The sequence below is a fragment of the Xyrauchen texanus genome, chromosome 18, assembly GCF_025860055.1.
Source record: "Xyrauchen texanus isolate HMW12.3.18 chromosome 18, RBS_HiC_50CHRs, whole genome shotgun sequence".
Taxonomy (NCBI): Eukaryota; Metazoa; Chordata; class Actinopteri; order Cypriniformes; family Catostomidae; genus Xyrauchen; species Xyrauchen texanus.
The window spans coordinates 24,970,752-24,994,241 of record NC_068293.1 but is presented as its reverse complement, the minus strand read 5'-3'; positions in this window follow the sequence as shown (position 1 = coordinate 24,994,241).

The following is a 23,490-nucleotide window of genomic DNA, read 5'->3' as shown; positions in this document are numbered from 1 at the left end:
GGCCTAATTCAGATTTCCTTAGTGAATTTGCAAATTTTTTATCAGATCTTGTAGTTACTGTAGATAGAGCCTTAATTGTTGGTGACTTCAACATTCACATAGATAATGAAAATGATACATTGGGATTAGCATTTATCGATGTTCTCAACGCTCTTGGAGTCAGACAAAATGTAACAGGACCAACTCATCGCCATAATTATACGCTAGATTTAATTCTTTCATATGGAGTTGATGTTGATAATATAGAAATTCTGCAGCAGAGCGATGACATCTCGGATCATTACCTCGTCTCTTGCATGCTGCAATCAGCTAATGTTACTCAATCTACACCACGCTATCATTCATGTAGAACTATTCTTTCGACCACTAAAGATATCTTCACTAATACTCTTCCAGATCTATCTCATATACTCAATAAACCCCAAAGCCCAGAAGAACTTGATGAAATAACAAAAAATTTAAATGCAGTCTTCTCTAGCACCCTTGATGTTGTCGCCCCACTTCGATTAAAGAAAATTTAAGAAATAAGCCCTGCACCATGGTACAATGATCACACTCATGCTCTCAAGAGAGCAGTTCGGAAAATGGAGCGCATGTGGAAAAATACAAAATTAGAAGTATTTCAGGGTGCATGGAAGGATAGTGTCTGTAGCTACAAACACGCACTCAAAGCTGCCAGGTCAGCATATTTTAGTAAACTCATAGAAAATAACCACAACTATCCTAGATGTTTATTCAGTACTGTGGCTAAATTGGTTAGGAATAAAGCCTCAACCGAACCAGATATTACGTCACAGCTCAAGAGCAATAACTTCATGAATTTCTTTACAGATAAAATTGAAATAATCAGAAATAAAATTGGAATTATGCAATCATCTGTCATAGCACCTCAGAAAACAGTGTAGAATAATTTCTGTCATGTGCAACTTCAATCCTTCGCTACCATAGGTCATGAAGAGCTAACAAAACTTATCGAAACATGAAAAGCCACAACTTGTTTGTTAGATCCTATACCAACTAAGCTCTTAAAAGAGGTATCTCCTGTAATATCAGAACCTCTTTTTAATATCATTAACTCCTCGCTATGCTTAGGACATGTCCCAAGAAACTTTAAAATGGCAATTATCAAACCGCTAATTAAGAAGCCACAACTTAATCCTGGAGAACTTGCTAATTATAGACCGATTTCAAATCTCCCGTTTATGTCAAAAATACTAGAAAAGGTAGTATCCTCCCAAATATGTTCATTTCTACAGAGAAATAGTATATATGAAGAATTTCAATCAGGATTTAGGCCTCATCACAGTACAGAGACTGCACTTATCAGAGTTACAAATGACTTGCTCTTATCATCTGATCGCGGCTGCATTTCTCTTCTAGTGCTTTTAGATCTTAGTGCTGCATTCAACACGATAGATCACGACATTCTCTTGAATAGGCTAGAGAATTATGTTGGAATTTGTGGAGTGGCATTAGCATGGTTTAGGTCATATTTAGCAGACCGCTACCACTTTGTCTATGTAAATGAGGAATTGTCAAACCAAACAAAAGTAAAATATGGAGTGCCACAGGGATCAGTTTTAGGGCCTCTGCTTTTCTCCATGTATATGCTTCCCCTGGGAGATATTATCAGGAATCGTAGAATAAGTTTCCACTGCTATGCTGACGATACACAACTTTATATTTCTTCAAAACCTGATGAGATTTCACAATTCTCAAAATTAGCAGAGTGTATTAATGAAATAAAAGATTGGATGGCCAGAAATTTCCTTCTACTCAATTCTGACAAAACAGAGGTTCTAATTATTGGACCAAAAAACTCTAAAAATAAGCCACTAAAATATAATTTGACTCTAGATGGATGTACTGTTACATCATCTTCAACAGCGAAGAACTTAGGTGTTATATTTGATACCAATCTGTCCTTTGAAAATCAAATTACAAATGTTTGTAGAACAGCATTCTTCCACCTAAGAAATATTGCTAAATTAAGGCATATGCTCTCGGTTGCTGATGCCGAAAAACTAATTCATGCGTTCATGACCTCAAGACTAGATTATTGTAATGCATTACTGGGAGGATGTCCAGCAAGATCAATAAATAAACTTCAATTGGTTCAAAATGCAGCAGCCAGAGTGCTGACGAGAACCAAGAAATATGATCATATTAGCCCCATTTTATCGTCGTTACATTGGCTACCTGTTAAATTCTGTATTGATTTTAAAATTCTGTTAACTACGTACAAAGCTTTGAATGGTCTAGCTCCGCAGTACTTAAGTGATCTTCTACCACGCTATATTCCAACACGTTCATTAAGCTCGCAAAATTCTGGCCTATTAACAGTTCCTAGAATATCAAAATCCACTAAAGGAGGAAGATCCTTTTCATATTTGGCTCCTAAACTATGGAATAGTCTCCCAAACACTGTTCGAGATGCAGAAACACTCTCTCAATTTAAGTCTAGACAAAAGACTCATCTATTTAGCCAGGCATGCACCTAATTTATCCTCCAACCCACAATTAGGCTGCTTTAGTTGGGTCTGCCGGAACCAGAAACCAGAAACATTGAGCATGATCTCTAACTCTGCAATAAATGAAATGGCATCTACGCTTATATCTTTTTATTTGTTTCCCTGTCTCAACCTCGGGACTCCTATCCTGAGGTCACCAGAACCGGCTGGATCCAGCACCATTCCTGCTTCATGTTGGACTCCACTGCTACATGTCGCAGAATGATGATGACTAAATGCAGCCGGTGCCAGCCAAACATCACTTCAATCTATTATGACGGACTTCAGAGGATGAAATGATGCCAACTCCAACCTGCATCACCTCGGTCTATTTATGGACTATGATCTTGAAATGAAATGCTTAGACTAACTATTGCCAACAAAAGCCTTCATCAGCCAATTAACAAGGACAATTGCATCTATGTGAACTTCTGCAATTAATCAAGATGGACTTCAAAGACTTTGGTCATTAATCTTACAGTTCAAACACAATCGATGTTTAATCACTGACCCTTAACACTTAGTTTAATAATTTTAAACCATAATTTTACCTATACATAATTAATATTTACATTACATTCATAATGTTAGCCAGAGGGAACTGGCCCCCACAGTGAGTCTGGTTTCTCCCAAGGTTATTTTTCTCCATTAATCTACATCTTATGGAGTTTTGTGTTCCTTGCCACAGTCAGCCTACAGCTTGCTCACTGGGGTTATTAATACAATTATCATTTAATTATTTTTAAACACTATTAAAAATCTTATTTTATCTAAATTACACAATGATGATTAGTCGACTTTATAGACATTACAGTTTTATCGTCTGTTAATGCTGATATTCTGTAAAGCTGCTTTGAAACGATGTGTGTTGTGAAAGGCGCTATACAAATAAAATTGACTTGACTTGACTTGACCACCCCTTTACTGTCATGCAAATAAAAATGTAGTTAGTAGTGTCACAACTTTTAGTAAGTTACAATACTATTGCTTTGGCTACCCATAATAAAATTTAGAGATCTGACAAACATTCAACAAATTGTCCACTCGTTGTTTTCCCATGCAAATGACCTTTGTAATTTTCTGTACATTATTGCCAGTAGTTTGCAGCTCTTTACCGGCAGTAGCCAGAACTTGCAGCAAACTTTTGGCAACAAAAGACCGTTTGTCACTGCTGGCAACTATTTCAATGGCAAACTGGTGGCAACAATAAAGAATTTGGTACAAAGGTAATTTGCATTTGAAATTAATGAGTGGCAAGTTTGCAGCATGTTTGCCACAGGGGTTGTCTTTGTAAGAGTATCACTCAATCATCTCTAGCAAGCAGTGGGAATGACGCATACTACTCCTACTTGGGGAATTCACTCCCCGAAATAACTTCCCAGTGTGTATATGACCAGAGAGTTAAGAGACTTATTCGTTCCTGAACGGTATCTCTGGGAACGTGTCCAATTCTCAAAGCAGAATGGTGGTGGCGTAGTGGGCTAAAGTGCTGAGCTGGTAATCAAAAGGTCGCTGGTTCGATCCCCACAGCCACCATCATTGTGTCCTTGAGCAAGGCACTTAACTCCAGGTTGCTCCGGGGGGATTGTCCCTGCAATAAGTGCACTGTAAGTCGCTTTGGATAAAAGCGTCTGCTAAATGCATAAATGTAAATGTAAATGTAATTACCACTGAGTCATCCAGTTACAAAGAGCCAGATTCAGTATGTGTGTATGTGTCCCAATCTCATTCAGGTCTACATTTAAAGGTATCTTCTCTCTTGGATTCCTTCGTATCCCTAATAACACATGTTATTAGGGATACCATGTATCCAACCCTTTTCATAATGTATGGATATTATGTGCCATAACAATGCCTCAAATGATATTCTCTTATCTGAATGAATAAATAAATTATTAAGAGCGACAAGAAAGTATAGCCAGTTCCTATATTTTTTTTAATCTTCCTTTAATTGCTCCTCAAAAAACTATAGTGTGCTGTGCTCCCGGTGTTAAGATATGAAAATGTGAGCATCAGTGTATATCTGAATGAGGGAGAAAGAGAGTCACAGCAGGTGATAGATATACTGAGTAGTTTTTAGCAAGGAACCATTTTGGCCTTAAGTGTTCCCTGCTCGTTGCCGCTGAAAGAGTCTCTCCATTTTCAGCTGGAAAATAATAAGCTACAGCAGGAACCTGGGGAGTTAGAGGTTCGCTGGCAAACTCAGAATTATTTTTCCCCAAAATGCTGCACCCTGGGTGTTCAAAATAGCTGTAGCTCACCTGTGATATGTATGAAAGGTAGAGTAAAGAAAAGAAGAAAAGTCCTCATTTCTGAGGTCTGAAAAATTCCTGCTGTGTTTCAAATGTTATTAGTCTAAAGTCAAGCTGGCTTCATGTTCTGTAGTTGCAATGGCATATTTACCTAGATTACACATTTGTTTCTTTACCTAGTTTAAAATCTCTTAGACATAGGCCTACACATGCATATGCACACACGCGCGGGCACTCACTCACTCACACACACACACACACACACACACACACACACACACACACACACACACATGTTGGTCTACTTATCATTATGAGGACTTTCCATAGACATAATGACTTTTATACTGTACAAACTATAGATTCTATCCTCTAAACCTAACACAACCCCTAAACCTAACCCTCACAGAAAACTTTCTGCATTTTTACATTTTCAATAAAACATTGTTTAGTATGATTTTTAAGCGATTTGAATTATGGGGACACTAGAAATGTCCTCATAAATAACATTTATTGCATAATAACCTTGTAATTACCAGTTTGTAACTTACAAAATTGTCCTCGTAAATCACAAAAACACGCACACACACACACACACACACACACACACACACAAACACACAACAACAACAACAACCGGCATTCGCAACTAAGTGGCGGTGATGTCACCACGACGCTTGTGCCAGGCTATGTGCACGTTAAGGCCACGTGAAGTGTCGAACGCCCGCTGGCAGGGGGTCACAGGACAGATCCAACAGGTGACACGGGTCGAATGACTGAGATGACTGGCTGATGCACCACCTGTGCCCCCTACTGTGCCAACTTGCTGTGCTTTAGCCACCCTGCGTTCTGCTCGTTGTTGTGAGCGTCGCTCCTCTGCGCTCCGTTGTTGTTGGAGGGCAACTGCCTCCAACTGGCAAGCAGCATCCTTCACAAGCCTCCTCCAAAGATGCCGATCTTGACACTGCTGGTACCAGTCATCAGCAAGTCCACTCAGCTCCACATCCTCCTGTACCACATCACTCCATCTCTTCTCCAGCCCGTGCTGCGCCCGCTTAGCCCCTCTATCCGGCCGAACAAAAACTGTTTAGGCATGCAGTAGCCAGGCATGCAGGCTACATGACCCAGCCAACGCAACCTTGCCTGCCGGAGGAGCTCACCGATGGGACTTTGTCCACATCTTTCAAAAGATTTGTGAGCTCCTCAATCCAGCCTGGTTAAACCCAGGATGGATCTTAGGCAGGCCAGCCTAAATGTTTCTAAACGGCGATGATGTTCCATTAGGGGGGGTCCACGTTTCGCAAGCATAGAGAAGGGAGGGAATGACCGTGGCCGAGAATACCTGAAGCTTTGAGCAGAGCGACAAACCGGGTAGTGTTGAACACAGCGTTATGCAACCGATGAAAAGATAATGCCGCTCGACTGATTCTGAGTGAGACCTCTGCTGTCAAACCGGAGCTGGTCATAAGCACACTTCCCAGGTATGGAAAACACTCCACTCTCTCCACAACTGCCCCATCACCAACTGGGAGCTATGGGGTTGGAGTGTCCGATGGTACATAATACCCAGGAAGGTGCTTAGTTTTGGTTGGGCTGATGGTAAGGCCCCATCTCTTAGTGCCAAGCTCCAGTTTCATCAGCAGCGCCCCCAATTTCTCCTCTGAGTGAGCAGCAATCACCAGATCATCAGCATACATAATGTGGTTGACCAATAGGGAGCCATCCCTTGACTGCACCCGAGCATCGATCAACCTCCCAACTCCAAGGTGAACAGGGAATGGCTCAGACTCCCGACCACGTAGTTTTACCTGGGCCCGCTCGCCATCATGAAGGTCCTTAATGATAGCGAGCAGCGGGTCTGGGACTCCGAAAGTACGAAGAACAACCCAGAGCCCAGGCCTACTGATGGTATCATAGGCCTTGACCAGGTCAATAAAGCAGAGATGTAGGTCTTGCTGGAATTCCCTACACCTCTGCTGTAGCAGATGGACAGATAATATGGAATCTGTGCAAGACCGCCCCTTCCTGAAACCACACTGGGGCTCCGCAAGTCTCTCCTTAGCGTGCCTGGCAAGGCGATGTTGAATAATCCTTGCCAGGACCTTTCCCGGCACACTGAGGAGTGAGATGCCCCTATAGTTATTGCAATCTGAGCGGTCCCCTTTTTTAAAGAGAGGGACCACCAGGGCATCCTTCCAATCCTGCGGAACCCGCCCAGTGGTCCAGACTGTTGTTATGATGTCATATAGGGCAGTCTGTGCACAAACACCACCCTCCCTCAGCATTTCACTGGGGAGATTATCTCTGCCCGGTGCCTTTCCTGGTCTCAGGCTCTGGATCGCCTTCAGTACTTCCTCCAAAGATGGCACCTCAGCCAGCCACCCACAGGGAGCGACTTATTCCTCCAATATTTGTGGCACCGCAGCCCCAGCAAGGTCATCCTCACTTTGTCTCACAATGTTTTCCAGGCTCAGGGACTTCCCCTCCCCCAGGACCTCACAGAAATGCTCAGCAAATCTGCAAACCTGTTTCTGGGGGTCGGAGATTGGATCACGGTTCTTTCCCCTAATGATGGTAATAGGTGTGGTGCTGCAAGTAACTTTTTTGATGGAATTAAAGAGCAATTTTTGATCGTGCAGACTCCATCTCCTCAGCAACCCGCGACCACCAACCATCCTTGCAGCGCCTCACGGACCTCCGAGCAAAGGCGGCGGTAAGCCTCCTCATTCTCTGATGTGGGATGCTGTAGACGATGAGAGTGGGCCTGTCGCTTTTTCTCAGCCAGCCTGAACACCTCCTCCGTCAGCCAGGGTTCTGATGAGGTCTGGACTGTGTGCCCAAAACTGCCATTGCAGTTACATGAGCCACAGTCCTAAACCTCGCCCATTTTCCCTCGACATCCAGAGGAGTGGGGGATGATGCCAACCCCAGCTGCAAACGATGCTGAAATCCTCGCTTGCAACTTTCATCAGCTAGCCTAGACCAGGCCACTATGGGTTTGAAAGGGGTCCTGGGTTTACACCCACCACCGGAGTGGAAGAATGGCAGGCGCATCTTACAGATGACAAGTCGATGGACAGTGGGCAGATCAGCTCCACGGTAGGTCCTGGTGTTAAGGACATGGGCCCGCATCCGCTGTTCAGTCACTATGTAGTCCAGCAGATGTTCTTGCTTGGACCCGGCATGCATCCATGATGTTGTGTGGATGCTCCGATGCTGGAACAGTGTGTTGGTATTTACAAGCCCATGGGCTGCACAAAAATCTAGCAGCCTCCTGCCATTGATATTGAGCTGATCAGGCCCATGTCTTCCAATCACTCCTGACCAGGTGCTAGCATCATGACCAACTTGGGCATTGAAATCACCCAACACGAAATCACCCACTTTAGCCAACACCTGTGACAGGAGGTCATAGAAGGCATCTGACTCATCGGTCTTTCCCGCATCCCTCCACGGATGTTCGTCTTCGGTGGGGGCATAAATAACCACGACCACCACTCCTCGCCTCTGGTTGATGGGAAGGCGAACCCAAAGTAACCTGGGGCTCACAGCTTCCCACACCTCACCGCCACGCTCCCACGCTGCCTTCATTCTTTTGTTCAGAAGAAGAGCCACTCCCTGTTGTTTGGCAGTTGCCTGCCCCGAGTAGAGGACAGTCCACCCCTCATAGTGGCAAGAGCCAGAGCCGGTCCACCGGACCTCCTGAACACCACAAAGATCCAGTCCAGCTCCCGACAGAGGAGTAGCAGCCTCTCCTCCGCTGTGAGTGTTCGAAGATTCTACGTGGCCATCCGAAGTGGATTTTTGTTGTTTCTGGAGGAGCCCCGAGGGTGAGGATTCAGTCTCCTGGCTCTGCCTGATGGAGTTTGGCCAGGAGACATCATAGATGCCTGTCCCCCAGGGCCTCCGGCACTAGCTTAATCATAGATTTACTTCGTGGTTTAGTGGTAATCAGTTGAAGGTAGAGGGGTTACTAGCCCCTCGCACCCGTCCAGAGCCCCCATTTGGCCGCTGTAAAGCACCATGACAGAAAGGGGAGGGAACAGTCTTTATTGCCCCCCGGCGCTGCCCACAACATTCCCTGTCCAGCACCACACGGAGGTATGGGGGTTGTTTAGCCAGACGACACACACACACACACACACACACACACACATACAGACTGAGTGTTTTACTTACCCCCTACATCAATGCTCTACTCACTCAGAAGGCCAGAGCTCTTGTCCCAAGTAAGTACTCTGAAGTGTGCAGGGCATCACTGTATCATATTTGTGTGTACACCCCACATAACGACAAATATCACTGCCACTTCGTGAAACATATGAATGTTACTTTGACTATGTAGCAGCATTTTATTTTATTTCTTTATAATTATTCACATTTATTGATGCTAATAACAGACATGAACATATATCTGCTATTATGCATTGAATATTCATAATCTCCAGTTACATTTACATAGATATTTATATAGAAATGGATATAGATTCTGAACTTAATTCATTGTTTGATACATGACAAATCATGAATTCAGTCTCTGATTTTAAGTTCAAAGAAGGCACTTATGAAGATATAAGACCATAAAGACCAAATATTTATCCTAAAGAATTCTGAAACTTAAAACAATTAAATAAATGAATAAACAACGTGGTACCGTACATTGGACCATTTGAAACTGGACCATTTGAACATGTAGCATGGTACAGTGACTATATCTAATGATGATCATTTTCATGTACCATGGTATTTACAAGGTGGTATTTACAAAGTAAACCTATAAACTATTGTAATACACCATAGTATATTTTGTTACTCTTTTATCATGGTATTTACACAGTTAATTTATTTCTTTTATTTATTAGTATTCATTTGCCATGGTTTTTACAAGGTACTCCATGATACTTTATTATATATTTAATAATGGTAATATATAATATTGTGGTATTACCATAGCAAATGTGCAAAAACACAGTATTACTATGGTATATGTACAAAAACCATATTACCTCATTGTGCATTTTGATACCTTTGTGTTACTAGAATTTATTCATGTACAATGGTATTTACTAAGTACTCCATGGCACTTCAAATAATACCATGGTATTACCATAGTAATTGTTCAAAAAAAAATTATAATAATGCATTTTGTAACATAAACAAATTGATTCAAAGGAGAATTCGGCAGGTTTAACACATCTGAGATGAATGAGGACACAGTACTGTATAGTCCATAAGCCACTGGTTGCCACATTGCAAATGTTTGCATAAGGATTTATGTGTGCTTCCACTGAACTCATTTAATGTATACTGTGCACCTGCAACCGTTAAAAGCTTTCCCCATCTTTGAGGTCTGTCATGGGCTGTGTTACAGTACCCTAGCATGCTAATCCATCTTGGTTTCTGAGAGAAAGATGACGGACATAAATATAACCAGCAGCCTCCTGCTCTGCAAGCTTTTGACTAATGTGCATTTCCCTGAATACTGAATCAAAGGAAACAAACCTGGAATGTGCTTGGTCGCTACGGTGACAGGCTGTCAAGACAACGGCTCCTTCTGTGACTTTGTCTGTCTATAATGCAGCATGCAGTGCTGCTGTTTAAAGAACAGATGCAGCCAAAGACTTTTAACCTTCTCTGTTACCAGCTCTTGGCACATAATTCCCATTTCATTTATTTAATTCTGTATTCTAGAATAAATATGAAATATGAATAATTGCAAAAAAGTCCATGGTATTACCATGAATTTTTGGACATTGCAGTCTGTACTACCATGACTGATACACCATGATATTCTTTGAACTGTCCGGAAGTACTAAATAAGCACATCATATCAAAGAATGATGATATTACATCTGATGCCATCACTCTAACATGGTAACACGACGATAGGCTACATTTGTGAGGGGTTTAACTAACAGACAGGCTACTTAATTCATGGTATTAAATCATATGTGTTCTGTTTCATTTACAATAAAAAAATCAATAAAGATACAATTTTAAAAATATTCCATTGACTTGGAGGATACTCACATAGGAAATGTTCTGTACTGTTTATAATTGTTTTTCTATGTAAACATGCACTAGACATATTTATTTGACCATCAAGTTAAAGTTCGAGACTTGCTTTCTCTTCAATTCAAGTTTTATTAGGTGCCGTTCATTAGTCTGCTTTGTTTTTCCATTGTTTCTCTTTTTAAACACGTTAGATGTCACTATGTTTTTTCAGCTGATTCCATGGGAGTGCCATGTTTTTAGATGCCATGTCAGATTAAAGAGAATGTTGAAAAGCATCCTGCATTCTTTTATATGTGTTGCATTGCATCTAGCTGTTTTAGCACAATAATGCCTATGGTCTGAATGGCCCCTCAGCTGTTTGTGAATACAAGAAAGGTCCTGTGTTAACAATCCCTTACTTTGATAGGATTGTCAGTATTTAAATGTAACCGACTGCAATGGTATCATCCTAATATTTGCATCAATTGTGACTGGTCTTGTCATTGCATATACTATATTTAACAATTTTTATATCCAGCTTTACACTACTCTTTGACAATATGTTGATTCATGTATGCAGCTGATAGTGAAAACAAGACTTTATTTATTGTATGCAGAATGAAATCCTAAAATCTACATGTTTTTCTTAAATTTTAACACAATTTTTGTGTGCTTTGCAAGTATGTTTATATCCTTTAGTAGATGCAAATTTAGTCTCTTCATCTCACAGTAGTGCCTTAATATGCTTTGTGTGTTATTGTTCTTTGTTTTTGTCATTGAGTTGTATAAGTAATGAACATTTTTATAAATCTATTAATTGAGCATATATATTATTTATTTATATATATTATAGCAATAAAAATTAATATATTATACAGGCCTGGTTGTTTATAAGTCAGTCGAGATAATATGAAAAGAAGTCTATATTACCTCAAATAAGCCCAAGAGCCAATGACTGGGCTTTAATAGAAGTGAGATATGGGCTAAATTATTAATTTCCTTTTAACAAAGCTCCTCGCACCAACACAAGTCTGCTTTCAAAAGCAACATTTCTCCTATGGTCAGTGAGTTAGTGCAAGTATTTTCCAAACCACAGTCATGGCCAGATGCCATGATACAGATTCTGCCAATAATCTAATATTTTATAATTTAATAGAACTATGCACAATGACCTATATGAATTAAAATCCACAAGGGAAGAGATTTTGCCCAACCTGTTTTTCACATATACTGTATAATCCACTGACATGCAATACCTTTTTGCTTACACACACAAATCTCTAATCCCATCTAAAATGTACACCCTGTCTATAATCTGTGGGGACACAAACACTTTCAATTGATGGTGGCACCATTATAGAGGGTTGTGGTTTGGCATTATACATGACAGGATTTGATAGGGACCAAACAAACTTTGGTGTGATTTGTGTAAAAATGAATAAAATGTATTGATGCTGTAGTGTTAATTTCACCAGGAAATTTCTGCTATGTGTTCACATAAAAATACTTTTCCAAAAATGTAAGTATGGCAACGTGATGGGTTGAATTTAAAAGTTCTCATGAAGTTCTCATTTCTGTTTTTTTTTTTATTTTTAAGGGAAAGCATGCAAAATGACAGTTATGTTGTTATTTACTCACCGACTTACTGACTTTCTTCTGTGGAACACCAAAGAAAAAATTTACACTCTTTTTATATAATGAAAGGTATATATGCCATTCTATCTCCTTTTGTGTTCTAAGAAAGAATATATTATATGGATTTGGAACATCATGAAAGTGAGCCAATGCTAAAAGATATTAAAGAGAATTTCTGTTCTTTCGCAGAACTATTTTGTAACCTCAGAAGTGCCCCTATTGAGAAGTACAGTACAGTGCTTAAATGCAGGTGGTGGTACTGTTTTCTGATTGGCTGTGCCTTTGATGCCAAGTGATGTGTGTTATTGTGATCTGTCAAGTTGAAGGCCAAACAATCACCATGGAGTCTGTGTATAAATCTATATTGACTCTCAATAAAGACTGCTCTATTGGATTTTGAACTGACATTTGGCATATTGGAAACTGTTCTCAATGGCATTTGTTATGACGTTCATGCTGTGCATGAACACACACACACACACACACACACAAACACACACACACTAGGTCACGTTTACGGCTTATCAGTGATGGGATTCTAGCAACCAACAAAAGAGGTTTAAGCTCTCCTAACATGAAATGGATCTAACGGCCTCTTAGGACTGTGAGCTCAGCTTCCATTAAAGTTTCATTCTTATTGCGGTTTTTTATGTCACCTAAATCTTCTCACTACTTAGTTTCTGCCGACCCCTGGCAGACAACTCTACAATAGGGTGGCTTTGAAATGAATTAATATGTAGCTAAGTCTCACTATTACAGACTATCAAGAGAGACTGCTGACCTTTACCTTTCATTACATCTCTTCCCTCATTACTTCCGTTCGACACATGCACCATTCACGCTCCATGTGTATCACCCTCCTCTGCTTATCCTTTCTTTCCAACATCTTCTGTTGTTTCTTTGAATAAAAATAAGGGCAGATGAAAGAAATAGCATGCGCCTTTTTAATATGACCTAAAGATTAAGCATGAAATTAAAGTTGACAAATACATTTGTATGTACACACTTAATACCACTGTTTATTATTCATATTATACCATATACTGTAGGCCTATATATTTAATGGACAATTTGCATGATACATCACTATGTGGGTGGTGACAAAGTGAAAATCAAAACAAGATGGAGTAAAGACTGATCCTGTGTGAATCTAAATACATTGACATGTATGACACATCGTCAAAAGCATATCATAATGTTCAAATAATTTTTTTTTATTCCTGAAAAGTTTCAAAACAATTGACAGGACTTTTTTTCAAATACAAAAAAAAAAAAAAAAGTTCAAATACACACTTGTGCACACATATACACATATTCCACTGTCTTTATAGTTTGTAACTTCATAAAATCCTCCTTTCATGATCATGTGGAGAAAGGTGGCATAATCGAATCGGTAACACTTCAAAATAAGGTTGTAATAATTAACATTAACTTCATTAGTTAAATTTAGCTAACAGTGAAAAATACTTTTACAAAACGGATTAATCTTAGTTACTGTTAATTTCAGCATATACTATTAATTTATTTTCAATAAAAGTTGTATACGTAAACAATTCTTAATGCATAATGAACTAAGTAACAGTGAAGTGTTGTATTTTGATAAATGAACATTAAACAATATCAGAAAATGCTGTGGGGGAAAAAAAAATATTCTAATCGTTACTTGACAAGGACGGACTTAGCATTAGGCAAAGGTAGGTATCGCTTAGGGCCCCCCAAGAAGCCAATGGCCCCCAAAAAATACAAATAATAGAAACAGAATCAGAATCAGCTTTATTGATAAGTGTTCTCTTGTACACCAGGATTTTTTTTTTTTTTGTGATATGAGAAACAAGTGCACACAGAAAATTACAGTGAGACTCATAATATAAAACAAGGTAAGATTATAAATAGGCATACAAATAATAGGGCATATAACAGAATGGTGTATATACATGTGCAAATGGTAATGTGTAGGCAAGGTAGGGGTATGTAAAACAGTTAAAGGATGGGAAAGGAGGAGGCGAGAACCGGCTTGACGATATAAATCATAGTTTAATGGAAAACTTAAAAGACAACACAAACACACATGACGGACATGTCCGCTAACGATCTCTCTCTCCCGCACAGCCCTCTGCAGTCGACCTTTAAACCTCACGGAGGCATAATTAGCCTAATACGGGACCGGGTGTGTAGGATCACGACCCGGCCCCGCCCTCCGCCCTGCCACAGGGTATGTACAGTAATTTAATTAAATATGTAAATTTACATACAATGGCGGCCAAACATTTGGAATAATGTACAGATTTTGCTTTTTCGGCATGAAATTGATATTTTAATTCACCAAAGTGGCATTCAACTGATTGCAAAGTGTAGTCAGGGCATTACTGATGTTAAAAAACGTCTCGAGTTACTTAAATGTAACCCTTGTTCTCTGATAAAAGCGGAACGAGATGCTGCACTGAAAAGCGCTTTAGGAACAACTTTAGGTGCGACCAGCTGTGAATATGTGTGCAAAACGTCATTGAACATTGAACGGAATTTATAGCCTCTGCTGGTGTAATCATTGGATGCACCTGTGACAGGGCTATAAATAGATGCGTCACAGGTGCATCGTCAGGTATTTTGTCTGAAGAGCAGTCCTGGGGCATCCCAGTGCAGCAATGAAGCGCAGCATCTCGTTCCGCTTTTATCAGGGAACAAGGGTTAACCTCAAGTAGCCCGAGACGTTCCCTTTCAAAAAGCTACACTTATGATGCTGCGCTGATTTAGCGCTTTGGGAACGAGAATACCCACGCTGCTGCACGGTGGCTGTCCAGACCCCCTATGGTTGTGTAGTGTGCTCACAAGAGCGTGAGAGGTCTCAGACATGAGCAAAATCTAAGCAGGCTGGCAAGACAAACAGAGCCTGTAGATCCCCAATTCTTTTTAGAGAGGTGATTGCCATAAGAAAAACCATCCTGAGAGTCAGAAGTTTATCAGACGCTGACTCTAGAGGTTCAAATGGGGTCTCAACCTGACCCTCAAGGACTATTGCTAAGTCCCATGAAGGGGTCCTAGTCCTAGCAGGATGCCTCAGTCATATAGCTCCACGAGTGAAGCGAGCGAGTAGAGGATGTCCATCCAACGGCACCCCGTCAATCAAGGCATGGCAAGCCGAAATGGCAGCCACATAGACCCTGAGAGTGGCGGGGCATGTGCCTGTTGACAATTTTTCCTGCAGAAAGTCCATAACTGAAGCAATCTGGCAGTTAACTGGATCTGCATTATGTGCATTTCACCATCTTTCAAAGACACCCCATTTATTGTCGTAACTTCTGGTAGAGGGAGCCCTAGCACTTAGAATGTTCTCAATAACTTCAGGTGAAAACCCATGTCCCTCAGTTGGTACCCTTCAGGGGCCAAACATGAAGGTTCCACAGATCGAGCCCAAGGCAAGCCGTTGAGGAGAGATATTAGCTCCTAGACCCATACCCTGCGCAGCGCTATCATTAAGAGGCAGGACCCTTGCTGGCCAACTCTGGCCAAGACTCCCGGGAGCAGAGAAACCAGTGGGAAAGCATACAGGCGCATTCTGGGCCATGTATGCGCCATCGCGTCCAGACCCAGGGGGGCTGGGTGACTCAGAGAGAAGTAGAGGGGAAATTAGGCTGTCTGTTGGGAGGCGAAGAGGTCCACTTCTGCTCTTGTAAAATCTCACCCAGATTTGTTCCACTACCTCGGGGTGGAGTTTCCACTCCCCCATCAGTATTTTCTGTCTGGACAGTAAATCTGCTCCCATTCAGACATCCAGGGATATAAGCTGCTCTGATTAACATGAGCTTGCCCTGGGCCCAAAGGAGAATCTGCCGTGCCAGTCTGTTGAGCTGGCGTGAACATAGACCTCCTTGATGGTTTATGTAAGAGACTACCGCTGTGTTTTCCACCCGCACCAAGACATGATAGCCTCTGGAGGAAGTTTTTCAGTGCCAGAAATACAGCCATCAACTTGAGACAGTTAATGTGACAATCGAGCTGACGACCCTCCCATTCTCCTTGAGCTGGACAACCACTTAAAGCCGCTACCCAGCCCGTCAGGGAGGCGTCTGTCGTTAGCAACCTGCAATGGCAAGACGCACCTAGAGTGGGACCCAAAGTGAGGAACCGGAGTCTGAACCACAAAGAAAGGGTACATAGCACATAGCACATAACACTTATCAGCCTAGGGGATTGGCCCCTGGATGAAATCCCCTGGCTTTGAGCCACAACTGAAATGGTCTCATGTGCAAAAAGGCCAAAAGGGATCACAGAGGACACAGTTGCCATGAGACCTAGTAGTTGTTGATACTGATGAACAGTGCAACCTTGACCTAGCCTGACTTTGCTCAGGGTGTTCTGAATGGACTCGATTCGAGCGGGAGACAATTGTGCCCGCATTGTGATCGAATTCCATATGATCCCCAGATAGGTAGTTTTCTGAGTGGGAGAGAGGACGCTTTTCTTGGCGTTGAGCCTCAACCCCAGAGAAACCAGATAAGCTAAAACGATATCCCTGTGCTGTAATGCCAGTTCTTATGACTGTGCTAGTATCAGCCAGTCGTCTATGTAATTCAGAACGCCAATGCCCCGGAATTGCAAAGGAGCCAGTGATGCGTCCATACATTCCCTGAATGTGCGGGGTGATAAGGCTAGACCGAATGGAAGAACCCAATATTGGAAAGCTTCGCCCCCGAAAGCGAACCTCAAAAACTTCCTGTGTTGTGGCAGACTTTCTATATGAAAGTACACGTTCATGAAATCGATTGTGACCAACCAATAGTGATGTTGAATTTGTGACACGACCGTCTTGATAGTTAGTATCTTGAACTTGAACGCCCTCGGAGTGATTCAACCCTTGAAGGTCAAAGATCGGACGCAACCCCCCACCCTTCTTGGGAACCAGGAAGTATTTGCTGTAAAAACCTGACTCTTTCTCTGGAAGGGGAACACATTCTATGGCCTCTTTTTCTAAGAGATTTTGCATTTCTTTCCTCAGTAGACATGCCTGCTCCAGTTTTACAGTAGTGGGGACCATTGAAACACGGAGGGCAGCGAGCGAATTAAATTCTGTAGCCTTTTTCTTCTGTTCTTAGGACCCACATAGAAATACCTGGCAGAAGTTTCCATGCTGCCAGGTTCTCTGAAATGGATATTCATTTTGACACTTCCTGTTGAGGGGATGTCGAGTGTTCCGCGTCCTGGACTAAGGCAGGAAGCAACGGTACACCCAACTTTTCATTGGATCCCGAAACACCAGAGGCAGCGGGAATGGAGAGGTTTCTTGGAGGTACTGGGAGGGCCGAAGTGGATGATACACGCGCCCCGTCCCGAGGGGTGCTACCCACACAAGGCTGTGTGAAAAACCGTCAAACTGCCCTGAGGTCTTGCTTTGGGGGCTTCTGAGGGCGATGAACCGGCCCCCAGTCTTTACGAGGGGGAGCACGATTCGCCACGCTTTGTATTTGAGCCTCCCGTCTAGAAGGATTGGGGCGGGGCTGGGTGGCCGATGGCCCCTCCCCCTGAGTGTGGCGAGGAAGGAATTGCCCGAAGGCTTCCTCGTGACTTTTTGCCTCCTGGAACCTGGTGATAACTATATTCATAGCGTCACCAAATAAGCCAGAAAGCAAAACCGGGGCATCGAGAAGGAAAGTTTTGTCCTTGTCTCTGATGCCCGATAGGTTAAGCCATAAGTGTTTCTCCGTGCTGATTAAAGCAGACATAGACCGGCCAATGGCACGGGCCTTCTGCTTGGTCGTGCAGAGAGACAGATCCGTGGCTCGACAAAGCTCAGAAAGCCTCTTCGTCGACCGTTGTGCCTACACTCAGGTCCTTTAACAGATTAGCCTAGTGCGCCTGTAAAACTGCCATAGTGTGCAGGGCAGCACCAGCCTGACCTGATGGCTGATAAGCTTTCCCCACAAGTGTGGAGGTAGTCTTGCACAGTTTTTGGGTAAAGTGGGTCTCTTTAGCGATGATGCCGAGCCAGGCAAGAGATAACCCACAAGTGTCTCTTCTACCGGCGGCATCACTGAATACCCCTGAGCCTCTGCACCCACGATAGTCAAATATGTCAACGTCGCGGGCACGAAGACACAGGAAGTATAAGGATTCCTCCATGAATGAGAATACTTGTTATGGAGGTAACAGAAGAAAGGAAGGGATTGATATAGCATTACATTCCCTCCTTTTTTATTTATTTTTGGCCACTAGACAGAAATTTGTCTTCTAGTTTGGAGCATTTGGGGGTCTGTTTGTTCAAGTAATTCCTCAGCCGCTTTATTATTGTGCGTGGAATGTACAGAGGCTGTCGTCCACCCAGCCCCACCCCCGGACACAGCAATGACAAGGCTTGGTCTGCCTCCTCCTGGGGCAGTCACTTGCAGGTTCACTGCCTGGCCCTTGAGGGGGGGCCCGTAGGAACCTTGGGCACGTAACCAGGCAAGTGTCGCTGACAGAGGGTGCTTGCAGGTCCCTGACCCTCTTGATGGAAGTGAACGGAGTCAGGAGGGCCATCTCCAGGGGAGGACACATAGCTCAACTGATTCTAGAAGCTCAAAGGGGGTTCCCCGAGGGCCCACAGGGAGCATGGAGAGAACCTGTGAGGGGAACAGGCATGGCCTGGAAGGATTCAGCCAGGTCGTGCTCCACTAAGGGCTTAGCGTCCACTGCATCATGGTGGGCCGGTATACTGGCTACAACACCTTCAAGGTGGAGGGGGACAGCCACCCCTCCAACCTCCTGTGCAGGAATGAGAGCACTGACCCGACTGCGCACTTCTGCAGGTCTTCTGATCGGGAAGAGCACCAGTTGCGAACAAACGCTGCATTAGACCATAGAGCTGCCTGGTAGAGGGAGCTCTAGCTTGGTTGATTGATTGTGTCTATGACAGCAGGTGGTAGAACACTTCAACGACAAGATCTTCCACGACTCATCCAAAGGCCAGACGTGGAGGTTCCAGAGATCTGGGCGTGTATGCCAGAGGGTTCCCCATCACAGAGAAAGGAGGTCCTTCCTCAGAGGAATATGCGAGGACGGTAAGGATGAGTGGGCCAATAGGGGGTCTCCCTGACCTTGCACAGCACCTGTGCATGTAGGCTCACTGGGAAAATGCTTACTTGCGCAGCCCCTGGGGCCAGCTGTGTGCCAGCACGGCTGTCCTGAGGCGAGCCTCCGACAAGGAGTACCGGAGCGGGCAGTGGGAGTTATCCCTCTTGGGAAGCAAACAAGTCTACCTGTGCTTTGCCGTATTGGACCCAAACCAGCTGGACCACCTGGGGGTGGAGCCTCGACTCTCCGTTGAGTGTGGCCTGTCATGACAGCGTGTCCGCTTTCATGTTGAGGCTGCCCGGGATATGAGTGATACACAGCGACTCTTTGCGATTTATGTACGCTACCGATGTGGTTATCTCTGAATGGATCAAGACGTGCTTGCCCTGAATCAGTGGGAGAAACCTGCGCAGGACAAGAAATACAACCAGCAACTCTAGGCAGTTGATGTGCCAACGCAGTCATGGTCCTGTCCAGGAACCGGCGGCTGCGTGCTCATTGCACACGGCGCCCCAACCCAGTTTGGAGGCATCTGTGGTGATCACGATACATCTGGACACTTGCAAGGGGGACTCCTGTCAGCAGAAAATAGAGGTATGTCCAAGGGCAGAATAAGTGACTGCAGAGAGGGGTAAAAAAAAAAAAAAAAAAAAAAAAACACAATATGTGCCAGTATGTGTACATCTTGGGATTCAAGTCTGAAGTCAGTGCTGAAGCAGTCTCATATGCACCAAACTGAGCAGCGTGGCCACCGCAAAGTATGCCATATGTCCCAAGAGCCTCTGAAACTGCTGCAGTGGAAACGCTGTGCCTTGTCTGAACGAATTTAGGCAGTTCAGCACCGGCTGCGTGCGCTCGCTTGTGAGGCGTGCTGTCATTGAGACTGAGTCGAACTCCATTCCGAGAAAAGAGATGCTCTGAGCCAGGAAGATCTTGCTCTTTTCCTACTTGACCTGGAGCCCTAGGCGGCTGAGGTGCTCGAGCACCCTGTGGGTGCACAGTGACTCTCAAGATTGATCTAGGATCAGCTAGCCGTTAAAGTAATTGAGTACGAGGATGCACACTTCCCTTAGCAGGGCAAGAGCTGCCTCTGCAACCTTCTCAAAGGTGCAAGGGGACAGGGACAAGCCGAAGGGGAGGACCTGGTACTCGTATGTTGGGCCGTCGCATGCAATCACGTCCTCAGCGTCAGACGCAGCAACGCTCTCTGATGCAGCGCCGATATTCTCATCCACCTTGGGGGTCCGAAGGAGACATCAGACTGGCTGTAGGGTGAGCCTGTCTTGCATCGTGCTGGGTGGTGGGTGGTTTGTGGGGATGGGTGGTTTGTGGGTATTCACCCGGCGAAACCCCACCCGCTGTATTCCCCAGATCGCGTTCATCACCAGCCGCGCCAGCCTCAATCCAGTAGGAAGAAGGCGCGGCGCGGGGGGGCAGCTTAAGTGGCTTTCCCTCGGAGAAAGGAAAGCCGTGATCGAAACGTTGCCATGTTAATTTCTTGCAATGAGAACATGAACCATTCATAAACGCTGACTCAGGAACCATCCAGGAACAACATGGTCGCATCCAGGAACAACACAAAGGTGGAAAGGCATCTTTAAAAAGACGTTCAACGCCAATTTGTTACTCTTTTAGAGAAAATACTATTTTAGAGGGTGTTTGCTCTTTTAGAAGTGTTGTCAAAGCACCCAGGGGTGTAGACTGCACTGGCGTGCAGAGAAGAGAAAGCCGCTGGTAACACACCATAAGATCCAACAGCAAAAGCTCTGTAGAGGTGCTTAGTGGAACAGTAGCTTGCTGAACATACTATCGCTCGACCTATTGACCTTTTCTCAAAGCTCAGAGGCAACTGAGGCTCTCAAGAGAGACCCCTAGTGTCACTTCATCGACACAATCTCAAGTGAGTGACAGAAGGGGAAAGAGGAACTTTAAAAAAACCATTCAAAAGTGACATGTCAGAGAGCTGCGAGTTTCAAACTAGACTGTTCATGTCATGCGCTATAAAGTTTAAACTTAACAATAGTTTGACTATTGACAGGTTGCCTTTATCTGTTGGGAGGTTTTTCCTACATTGCAGAGACAAAATGTCCCCAAAAGGATAGTAAAACCTGAAATCACCTACATTGGGACCACTTAAAGGTCCTCACAAAAAATTGCTTAATAAACACACTAAAATAATGTCTTTGTCTAAATTAAATTGTGTATAGAAGTGCAAAGTCCTCTTTAATAAAACAGAAAAATAATAAGAAAAAAAAGTAATGAAGTCAATGTTTCTTTGTTTACAAGAATAGAAAAAAACTGAAGATTTGCAGTCAGCATATTTTGCAGCCATACTGTCAATGCTACACTAATTTCCATGGTCCAGGAGTCTCCCGATTGTCCAACACTCTTTTTTTTTAAATGTGCATCAAAGTTTGGCATATCTTCTATTATACATGGTTATTAAACCATAACATTCAAAACACCTGCCACTATAAATGACAACCACCCTGCAAGGCAACACCTTTTATATTGATTTCCTTTGTAATTCACAGACTCTCAAGTTGATGGCTGATATTCCAAGAGCTCGTATTACTCTCGTGTCGACAGATGCCTTTAAAAATGATTCTGTAAAAAAGCATCTGCATAATATTCTAGCAAGGGAGACAGCAGTAAAATCTATATTTTATAAATGTGATTTGATTTGCATTCAGACAGAAGAATATGGAACAGTATACAATCTAATCCATATCTGTTATATTACAGTCTAAAATGGATGATGATTGGTCAGATATATAGAAGAACCTTGAATGTGTTTTATTATGTGACACTGTAGGGTTTCTTGGTTCGGGTTTGGGGAATGTACAATTAATATTAATGATTGTAATCAATGATTAATCATACGGTTTGAACCAGATACCAATACATTCTAAATTGCCCCAAAACAGGGGTTATATAGCCCAAAATTCTGCTTCAGATATATATAGATACTTAAACAACAAATTATAATTAATTAGGAATATACATCGTATGCAGACAGGCTGTATTAATTTTCAGAACATCTTAATGGAATTAACCCGTACCGCAACTAACCAGTTCGTCCAGCAAACCACTTTGCTAAATACTCGTGATCAATTCTCCAGAAGGTTTATTCTTAGTATAAGCTTACTTAATCAAAGCACGTTAACTTACTTTGATAATATCAGCTCGTAGCTTTAGATCGCACATTAAAGAGGCTTTGCTTTATGACCAACAAACACAGACAATCAAGCGTATAATTGGGTTTAATACAAGGAACTAGGATATATCACTACACTTAAACAAACATAGAACACATTTAACAACAAACATTTAACATAGAACAAACAAAGTAAAACAGTAAGGAAAAATAAGAGATTTGTTACAACAGTTAAACCTTAAGAGCCAGCAAGGGACTTACACACTTTAACGCATTTGAATTTAGATGGGATAATACTTGAAGAATGGACCTTTGTGTCGCTGAACAAGACTGCGTGTGTGCGTGAATGTCCTCGTTGCGTCCGTGAGATGGAGGATTTCTCTTGGTGCTTCTCGAGCGTGGATCGCTCGTGGGAAGTTCAAAGCATCTTAGGAGTAATGGTTGAAACTGGGAGAGAGTCCTTTCACCCGGAGGATATTGGACTGCTCCAAAAATGTAGAGTGTTGAGCTTTGTCCGGAGATAAGAAAAAGACTGAGATAAACACCAAATAAAACAAAAGACATGTGTGACGAGAGTTTGAAAAGAAAAAGCAAGAGAGCTTGAAGAGAGATAAAAGCGAGGAGAGAAGACAAAAGAGAACGATTCAACACCAGATCCGGACTTTTAAGGTAGGGAGGTCACACCTCCTTTGGGAGGAATGACCCAATGAGGCTCCTCAGTTTTGGCGCGAGAAGGTTCCCTTTGTCTTGTCAAGGCTACTCATTTGCCTAATTTATGACAGTGTCCTGGATGTGGTTTGAATCACTCAAAAGATGGTAAAACATAGCAGAATACATTATAATGTAACCTTATATATATATTCAGCTAGGGCGAGTCGTAAGGTTTAATTTTATTTCC